The following is a 10388-nucleotide window of genomic DNA, read 5'->3' on the forward strand; positions in this document are numbered from 1 at the left end:
AACATTTGAAGTTCTTAGCTTTTTGAAAGCAGGAAGGTGATGGGTGGGTGAGGTGGGGAAGGGGCATTAAGCATTTCTTTAAGAAAAATTAAAATTTAAAAGATAAAAATTCCCCAGATTTGTAATCTCTGTATTTTTCTACAGTGACCTGAATTATAATAATAACATTGAAAAATACCTTAGGAATGAGAACCCAGGTTCGAAATTTCCCCAAGACACCTGATGAAGGCTGGAGGGTATATCAGCCGAAACGTCGTGTTAACAACAAACAAGATAAGGACAAATATCTGTCAAGTGTAAATAATGTAAATAATGTATTCCATCTCAATCACAGATTTTTAAAATTAATTTTTTTAACTAAACAGTTTGAAACTTCAAATACTGGTAGAATTTCTCATGTAGAACATTGTTTACACTGAACGTTTTTGATAAAATTTCGTATTTTAGCAGTTATTTCATGTTAAAGTTGTCATATTTGAGTAATTTCAACCAATCAATGATGTGTATTCAGTTGAAGAAAAAAGCTAGCTGCAGACTCGTTGCTCTATAGGTCTTTGAATAGAGTGGTGACATTTAGTAGAAATGACCCAGAAGTAGTTCCTCTTCGATTACTATCGTAAACAGGAGTAGCTTTCTTCAACCGAATACACATCATTGATTGGTTGAAATTACCCAAATACAACAACTTTAACACAAACTAACTTTTAGAATACGAAATTTTGTCAAAAACGTTCAGAGTAAACCATGTTCCACATGAAAAATTCTACCAGTATTTGAAGTTTCAAACTTTATTCTTTATTTGCCCTTTCAAAGCCTAGCCAAGCTCATGGGCCTGGTTTCCCAGTTTCTATGGCGTATGTGTTTCCCCCAGCTGGACAGCATGCCAATCCCTTGCAGCATTACTCAAGAAACAGGAAGAAAGAGTGAGAGAAAATTGGGGTGAAAGAGTACAACAGGGGTCACCACCACCCCCTGCCGGAGCCTCGTGGAGCTTTAGGTGTTTTCGCTCAATAAACACACACAATGCCCAGTCTGGGAATCAAAACCGCAATCCTCCGACCGTGAGTCCGCTGCCCTAACCACTGGGCCATTGCGCCTCCAAAAGTTTCAAACTGTTTAGTTAAAAAAAATTAATTAAAAATCTTAATGGAAAATACATTTTAATTACAATTAAGGGCAAATTATTATTAACATTAATAAGAATTTCCTCCATTGACATAAGGACCAAAACAAAGGAATGTCTAAAGAGAATGGTTGCAACCATTAAATTAACTGTAGAATATGCTGGCTATTAATTTTGTTGACCATGAAATGATGGCACCTTAGGGATTTGAACTAAAAGTTGCAAATGGACATAATTAAAAATGTTAATGTACATATAGTTCTTTATGAATTCTTCTAATCCACTGCTTTATAAATGACTCATCAGTCAATAATATATGCACACATTCTACTTTGATAGAAGAAGCACAATAGACCATTGGTAGTATAATGATTGACGCAACATAGAATATAATTTTTAGAGTATCTTGTACATGCTATTACAGCAATCTACATTTATTACAGCAATCTTATTATTTCTCATCTGCAACTATCTCAATAGTGACTAGTAGCACTGGAATGCTTTTTTTCATCACAGCAGTAACTCATTTAAACATAAATGAGAGAGAGAGAGAGTGAGATATAGAAGGAAAGTTTATAACAAGATTGATCGTTTGTGTTTTGTAAATGGAAGGGTTAAATGAATCCAGCTCTATTGTTCAAATGAAGTGTAGTTATTTATTATTCAATCGTAAAAAATGTGAAACCTAGAACAAAATAAGCAATAATGTAAAGGAAAGAGAAAAAAACACTATAGCAACAAGTAACTAAGCAGAGTGAATATACTCCAGCTTATATCCGGGTTGTACCAGGGTAGCATTTGTAATTGGTAAACCGCTGACAAATGAAATAACGTTTTTTTATTTTTTCACCCTAATAACTAGCAGCTGCCAGACATCAGTAATGGAGGTGACAGCAGTATTGGGGTCACTGTCAGCATCATCATCATCATCATTTTTATTTTTACATCCATTTTACACATGCTAGATAGGGTTAGATGACACTTCTTGAGGCAGTATTCTGCATTAAGATTATCCTCCATGAATGATATGTGAGACAAAGAAATTCACAGAGTAAAACAAACATTAATAAACAAGTATTCTAACAAACTAATAAATCAAGCCATAGGGCACAAAATCACAAATACAATACACCAAATATACCAGACATCATTCATAAACACTGTGTAAAATGATTTTTGTCCTTGAGTAGCAACTGTTATTCCTTATTTGCTTACCCCTACAAAGTATGAAAAATGGCTAATATTTCCTTCAGATTTTGCTTTTGTTACATTTACTCGAACCCTAAAGAATCCCTCTGAACACATGGTTATGATGCTCCCCCACTACTCCTGCTCGTAATCAGAGGTGCACATATTGTCAGTCACTAAAGGACATGATCAAGTTGTTAAGGTCAAACAACTGACGAGCAAATCTGTGGTTTTGAGCAGAATATTTGCTATCATGATATTTCTGCTTCAGCAACTCAGCACTGAATGTGTCTGAAATGTAATGGAAAATAGATCAGTTTCAAAACACTGATGTCCAAGTTGCAAAAGCAAATTTTGAAGGGAATAGTAATAACACTGACCAAAGACAGAGAAAAAAAAAAAAAATTTTTTTTTTAAATTTTGTCACACAGTGTAATTCATAAACCACACATAACATCATTTCATGTCTGCTTTCTATGCTAGTTTAGCTTGGATTGTTTGTCAGTGTCCGAGTTGGTTCTTATTTGTATCATGTCTTGCTCATACATACTATATTTTAGCACGGTTTTTGAAACTAGATATCATGCCTAATGCCAACTGCATTACAGCATATAGTGTGTGCTGAATGCTGAAGACATGTGAAGACTAGAAAGGAATGAAACTAGTATGCTCTGTTGGATGTGCAACATCAGTGTACATGTATGACAAAGTGCAAATATGTTTAAAGAAAAATTAGTCATAAGAGGAATCAGATGTGGTATGCAAGAAAGAAGACTGCACTGGATGAGTGATGTGATACATATAGATGGGGACAGCAGTATAAAGAAGTGCCAATTGCTTAAAGAGGATGGAACTTGTGGAAACGAGAGACCTAGAAAAACACAGGATGAAGTAAAGGCTGATCTGAAATGCTGAGCTTCATAGTGGCAATGGCAAAGGACAAAATGACTGGCAGTTTGCTTTGCTCATGAAGACTGATCTGTCATGGTAAAACTGAAGTCCTAAAAGCATTATGTTTATGCAAATGTATACTGGACACTGCACCCAATCTTCCCTTGCTACCCTGTCAAGCATTCCCTACATCACATATTTCTTAAACCCATCCTTCAATCATTCTTCTAGATACAACACTACTCAGTTGCTGTAAACATTTGAGAATACATATTTCATCCACATTTTGTTCTACCAGTTATCTCCTTCTCCTCCTAGTACTACTTCCCTCTATTGTTTTCATTATTATCCATTCCCACTCTATTTTCCACCAATTACCTCTTTCTGTACCTTTAATTATCTCTCCCACTCCTCTAAACTACATTTTAGGTTTGCCATACCTCACTTATAACATCTCGCATATCTATCATTGTTGCTTCCCCACCTTTGATGTTCCACTCATTGTAGTCATCATTAACCCTTTTGTTACTAACCCGGCTGAAACCGGTTCTGGCTCTGTTGTACAAATGTCTAGTTTTCATAAATTTTGAATTAAAATCTTCCACCAAACTTTAGGTTCCTAACATTAGCTAAATGATAACTAAGTTATTTTACTAAATTCTTTGTTATATTTAAAATAATTAAAAGAAACACAGAGCATCTCAAAATAAATACAATAACGAAAGGGTTAAGTGTATCTGTTCTCCATCTCAGTTCAATTCCACCTCCTCTCGCATCCTGCAAATCATCTCCCTATTTTCTTATCTACCTACAGTTTTATTATACTGCTGTTCTCCACTCTTCCTGTGGTACCTCTTTGTCATCTCCTCCTTCCTGAACGACTTCTATTTCTCTCACCTTCCCCACTTCCATACTGATATTTACCATCAATCACACTTCCATCTTTGCCTATCACTCACTATATCCACCTCTGACCCCATCTCTAATCATTTATTACTCTCACCCTTTTCTTCCTCCTTGATCCTCTGTCCTTATTCTCTCTTATACTCACTTTTTTTTTATGTCACTAACTTTATCTTCTTTCCAGTTACTTTAATCCACCCACATATAATGCATTATATATGGGTGGATTAAACCATCTAACACCTCTATAGAAAGACACCTGTGCTTGTCCTATCATACTTTTAGCATTTCAACATCTGACGTAAAGCCATCTCTAAAATACTTTCCCATTCAGTCGGTAGGGAGAGCACATTTGACTTTTCTACTCTTGATTGACTTACAAATTACTTGGCAATATTACTCTTACAAGTGTCATGAAAAAGTACTCAATACACCCTGTAAAATGGTTGGTGTTAGGGAGAGCATCAAGCCAGATAAACCAAGCCAAAGCTGATATTGGAGCTCAGCCACAGCCCAGCAGCTTGCCAGATCATGTTAAATAATCCAACCCTAACCCTAACCCTCATGTGTCAACTGGCACTAGCCACAACTATGATTTCACTAAGCTTGACATGTCTCCTCAAGCACAACAAATTGCCAAAAGCCTTGGTCACTTGCCATTGCTTGTTGTTTAGCCCCTGGTCAGCTCTGATTGAGTAGACTTATGATCCAATGCATTTCATTTAAACTATAGTCTTCTCCTTTTAGGGCTATGTAGGACTATATTATTTATGTCCTTTCCATATTTAAGAATATGGAGTTGAATTGAGATGTATTTGATAGTTGTTTCTAGCAGGTCAACACCCTATTTTGTGGTTTCCTTTGAATCATGTAGTGAATCAGGGTGTTCTCATCCACAATAGTAGCAACAGCAGTGTCAACTGCTACATGGTAAAGAGGATGCTCTTGAAAGAGCTGCTACAAGGGGATCAAGTTAATGAAAATGGCAGAAAGAAATATCATCACAGCTAATTAAAAAGAGAAATAGCTCAGATGAGATGCAGTTTAGGTCTGTACCTAAATATGATACAATCAATGGCATGTGTAAAGACATTCGAGCGAGATCGTTGCCAGTGCCGTTGGACTGGCTCCTGTGCAGGTGACACGTAAAATACACCATTTTGAGCGTGGCTGTTGTCAGTACCACCTGACTGGCCTTCGTGCCGGTGGCACGTAAAAGCACCGACTACACTCTCGGAGTGGTTGGCATTAGGAAGGGTATCCAGCTGTAGAAACTGCCAAATCAGATTGGAGCCTGGTGTAGCCATCTGGTACACCAGTCCTCAGTCAAATCGTCCAAACCATGCTAGCATGGAAAGCGGATGTTAAACATGATGATGATGATGATGATGTAGGTGTGAATTCTATGCTGTGTTTTTTCACTGTAAACTATAGGTGGACAAAAGATGCAATGGGATCACAGAAAAGCTGGTGAAGAAGGGCTTCATATGTAATAGGTATACAGGAATAGGTAACAACAAACTTAAAAGAAAATCAGTTTTTGAGGTGTTTACGCGACTGAGAATACACGACACCACCTTGAACTGTGTGTCAATCTGTCATGAAATTAGACCCCAGCTGCCACTGTAACTCATTTTCAGATGAGTTGAAGCAAGCAATGTAAAATGAAAAACCTTACGCAAGGACACAATGCTCTGCTCAGTCTAGGAATCAAACTTACAACTTAACAATCAAGAGAGAATGATACTTTTACTAGTTAACAGTAAGAGGAGCCAAGAAATGAATTCTTTCAACTATTCAGAAGGCTTATTAGAAGTAAGTGATGGTTTAGGATGACCTAATCTGCAGTGTACATTACAGTAGGTGCTGCAAAAGCCTGGCCGAGATCACCCTACCTGCTAGAAATATCAGCCAAACCTCATTCAAAACACAGCTTATCGTTCTAAAAGAAAGTGAAGGGTACATTAGAAAATGTATCCCAGAAACCTGTAAGCCAGTGATTCTCAACCATTTCTTAGTGATAGACCACTTTGATTCCCATCTTACTCAGATGGATCCCCATAGCCATTCAATATTTTAAAAAATCCTATTTTCGTATTTTTATAATTAAATATTATTAGGAATTGTATGAAAAAATTGTTAAAATATTTTGTATATAGTAGAAGTATAATCAATTTAATTTTTAACAATGGTCCTGCCCCTTTCATATTGGGTATTGATGATGTTACCAAGATGGGAGCTGACCTAGACCTAAATGTCTGGTACCTCAAGGATGCTTGTTTGGGAGACCCTCCTGACAAGGTGCTTGCAACTGTGAGGACGATGAGCGAAGAACTTGGTCATAGAGGTCTTAGTGTTAACAGCTCTAAATGCAAGCTCTGGCTCTTCAACCATCCAGCTTCGCATGAGCAGACTACTAAACTATTTGTTGACTACCTCCTCTCAATTGTGATCCCTTGAATCCCCAATTACTGATCTAACTTTCGAGTTCCTCTTTAGATCCAAAATGACTAACCTTAACTTTTAAAAATCCTTTAAGTAATTGAGCCCCACCAAGGCTTTTTATACTTAGGAATTACTAGTCAATTCCTAAGCTTTTGTATTTTCTGAGAATTAGTCCCTCTTACAGATTCCTGTCATCCCTCCAATACCTTGATGACCTACTCTTCAGGAAACTCAAATGTTTGGTCAACATCAAACTCTCCCCAGATTCCCACAACCAAGCTGCTTTGCCTAAATGCTTGTCTTTATCTCTTCCCTGTTTCCTTTCCTCCATCCATGCTTTGTCCCCTTTGGTAGGCAACATCCTCTCCTCTCCAACATGGACTAATTCCAACAGGGGAGATGGATAAAACTCAATCACAGTGGAGAGAGCTGGGTTTGTCAGTTCTGGTTACAGAGGAGGATAAGACAGAATCAAAGTGCATGGGACAATCTGCATCCAGGTGCCACTTTTAACTCTCTCCTTGATTAATCTGATCAATTTTCAAGGTGTCACCTACTTTCAGCTAGTGCACAATTCTCAGAGGACTGGATTGATACCTTGCCTGTGGCCAACATTGGCGGTCTAGATGAACTCTGCATGGAGATGCAGAGTTCATCTAGTTTGTCGCACTCAGAATGGGAGCTGACATCTGTAGGGGACTAAGGTGCAGCTGTGGTAGGCTCCTCAACGCCACAGGTCTTCACGGTCTGTCTTGCTGCCTAAATGCTGATCACATCGAGTTAAACCTAATTATTAAGCGGGCCCTGGCTCAGATTAATATCCCCTCAGTTCTGGAGCCATTGGGGGTTATCCAGAAGTGATGGGAAGAGACCAGATGGTCTTGCCCTCTGTCCCTGGGTTAGAGGTAGGTACCTCATTTGAGATGCCACAGTCTGCGACACCTTTGCTCTCTCCCACATCCTGAATGCTGCAGTTAATGGGAGGGTCACTGCTTCCATAGCTGAATGGAAGGAAACTCTTAAGTATCGGGGCCTGACAGTGAACTATCTCTTCCAACCTCTCAACCTCTGGTGTTTGAGACATTCGGAGGGGCTGAGCCACTAACTACGCAGTTCTTGTCAATGTTGGCAGCTTGCCTCACCGAGGTGTCATGTGATGCCTGTGAAGGTGCTTGGCTTTCTAAACGCCTTCGCCTCACCATTGCCCATGGTAATGCTGGCTTGCTTCAGTAGGTTCCGTTAAACTTTGTGGTATGCAACCAGTTGCTGTGGTAAAAAAAAAAAATTCCCCACAAATGGTTTCAATACAGTTTTAACAAAAAAATATGAAAGAATTAGAAAGTTCTCCAGTAAAATTCTTTCATGTAAATAAATGTTTATGTCAATCTAAAAATTTGCCAGCAAAATCTTATAAAATGACAAGTTTCTAAAAGATGTGTGTTAAAATATGAAAAAAAAAAAATTGTATCAATCATTAAAAATAAAAATCATAAAGAAAATATAACGTCCTGTTCACTATATACAAATGAAACTGAACACAAAGAAAGAAGGGAAAAAAAATGTGATAGGGGTGGGGCACAATGAGTTTTGAATGTACTTTTGATTCTGAAACAAAATATATATTTTTTAATGCTCACTACTTTACAAAAATTATATCAACAAAGCAAATGACTTTCCCTAAATACATTAAAAACATTATAACATGATTTGATAACTATTTCAGAAAATTATCGCCGTTCTCTTTGAGCATATAAAGGACAAATGTGGCTGAGGCAAAATGAGTAAGACAGAATAAGGTAAATTTGCGCTTCAATTTTTGAGGATACAGACTCATACACATCCATCCCTAGGCAACAGAAAAAAATTACTCATTTTACCCTATTTTAGAATTTTTTTCTCTTTTTTGAAACTTGAAAATTATTAAATTGGACATAAGTATGTGAAAAAATTAGGGGAGGGGGCTAATGCCGTTTCGCAACTCTCCTTGAAGTTTTTCGGATTCCTACGTTTTAGACGTCGGAGATTACGAATATGCAAAATAATAATAATAATAATAATAATAATATTATTATTTTCACCCAGCCCTTGGAATCAAACAGAGAAAAGAATATCAATTGTTAAACACCAAACATTATCCCGATATTTTATTAGCAACCTCAAATACAATCGGGTTGAAGAAAAATTTCTTGTAAAAAAAAAGTACCTGCCATCTGACTGATTCGGACTCTCTCAATTTCAACAATAACAACTATGCTGACCAATTTTTATTCCCAAAGACGATAATACAGTATTTATAATGTAAATGATTTCAAACATGTAGGGAGAAAACAACGCGAAATCAGAAATTACTCATTTTATCCCCGTTATCAATTTTCCCCGCTTTCACCACCACCCTATGTACATGATGCAAATCGGTATTTTTAATGAAAAGCGAAATAATAACATTAAGTCATTATCTCTCAATTATAATTTGAGTTCGTTAAGACAAGATAATAAGAAATAAGTTTACTGGGGTTTGTTTTGTGGTTAACTGATCGAAAAAAGAAAGATTAAACTTACGAGTAAAATAGTCCTTTTCTGTATGACTGTAAACCTTGAGGATAAATGTAAAATAACGATTTCCGTTCTTCACAAACATTACAGTTATAACTAGTTGTCTAACAAGGTGTGTCTATGACAACATTATTTAATGGGTCTATTTCTTTTTTAAAGGAAAAAGACGGTTGGAGAGATTAAGCTGTTATTTTTAACAAGTCCAGCGGTAACAAAGCTCGATCCGTTAAATTGTTATTTGTCTTTAATGTGGAGGTAGTGATAAAAATTGAGTATTGGACGTCAGGTTATTGTTATTTACGATCATAGAAACTGATTTCCAACAACTTCGAGCAAAAATTTTGAAAGTATTTAAAAAAATCAAAACATTAAGCAAATACGTAAACACATCAAAGCTAAGCAAGCACCTGCTAGCTAATGTTTTTTTTCCCTCAGAACGAATGTCTTTGCAGAAATAAATCAGTTAACTGTTGAGAATCATCCACGTTCGAAAACATCACACGATAAATTATATATATATGTCTTTAACAAAGCACTCGCATCTTTTGTGTACTTTCGCTAATTACGGTGTTATTGTAATTAAAATAAGCATCAATTGTATTTTTGTGTTTTCTTTTCATAATTAATCTATTGTATTAAATAAACGGAATAAGTAACTGTTGACTGTTCAGAGGCTTTAACCCATTAGCTATTAAATATAACAGCGACACATCTCAATACGTCTCATTACTTCGTCATCAGCAACATCATTTAAGAGGAAACTGAGATAACTGGTTGCGTAAATAAACAACGAACACACTCAATATAATTTTTGGTTCCAATGATGTTGATCAAATTATATTTTAATTTTTTTATCGTATTTTGAACACATTTTTTATTGTGGTGTTGTACAATTGTTTATATATATTTTTAATGTTTATAGATATTTCTTTCAGTGCGGAACTACTTAGACCATTTCAGTTGTTAAAGAAAAAAATACGTGTTTACAGGATATATTATAGACAGGGCAATCCTATAGAATAGAGTCGGAAATTATCTGGTACACTCTAAATTGTAATTTAGCGTCGAAGACTACGATTCTGCAAAATGAAAAAAAAAAAAGTTTGTCTTTCTCTCTCTGACGGAGCACACCATTTCACCGGCCACAACTAATTTAGTTTTTGGTATTTCCAGAATCCATTTTTCTTTCGAATTTGTATTCTACGAACTCTATTTCTTACGATTAAGCAAGGGAAAAATTGTTTTATCTTAATTTTCTACTCCCCCTCCTCCCGAAATTCTCAAA

At 36.3% G+C, this 10388-nt stretch overlaps 1 protein-coding gene across 1 annotated transcript in view; it reads right to left on the reverse strand.

Moving 5' to 3' along the window:
- The window catches only part of LOC106880493 (uncharacterized), a 60413-nt gene extending 50547 nt beyond the window's left edge, over positions 1 to 9866 (reverse strand). Inside the window, exon 1 of the mRNA XM_052972365.1 lies at positions 9110 to 9866. The gene's annotated coding sequence lies outside the window, so the exon portion shown is untranslated. The remainder of the gene's footprint in view (positions 1 to 9109) is intronic.
- Between the last annotated feature and the right edge of the window lie 522 nt (positions 9867 to 10388).

This window comes from Octopus bimaculoides, chromosome 13 (assembly GCF_001194135.2).
Source record: "Octopus bimaculoides isolate UCB-OBI-ISO-001 chromosome 13, ASM119413v2, whole genome shotgun sequence".
Classification (NCBI taxonomy): Eukaryota; Metazoa; Mollusca; class Cephalopoda; order Octopoda; family Octopodidae; genus Octopus; species Octopus bimaculoides.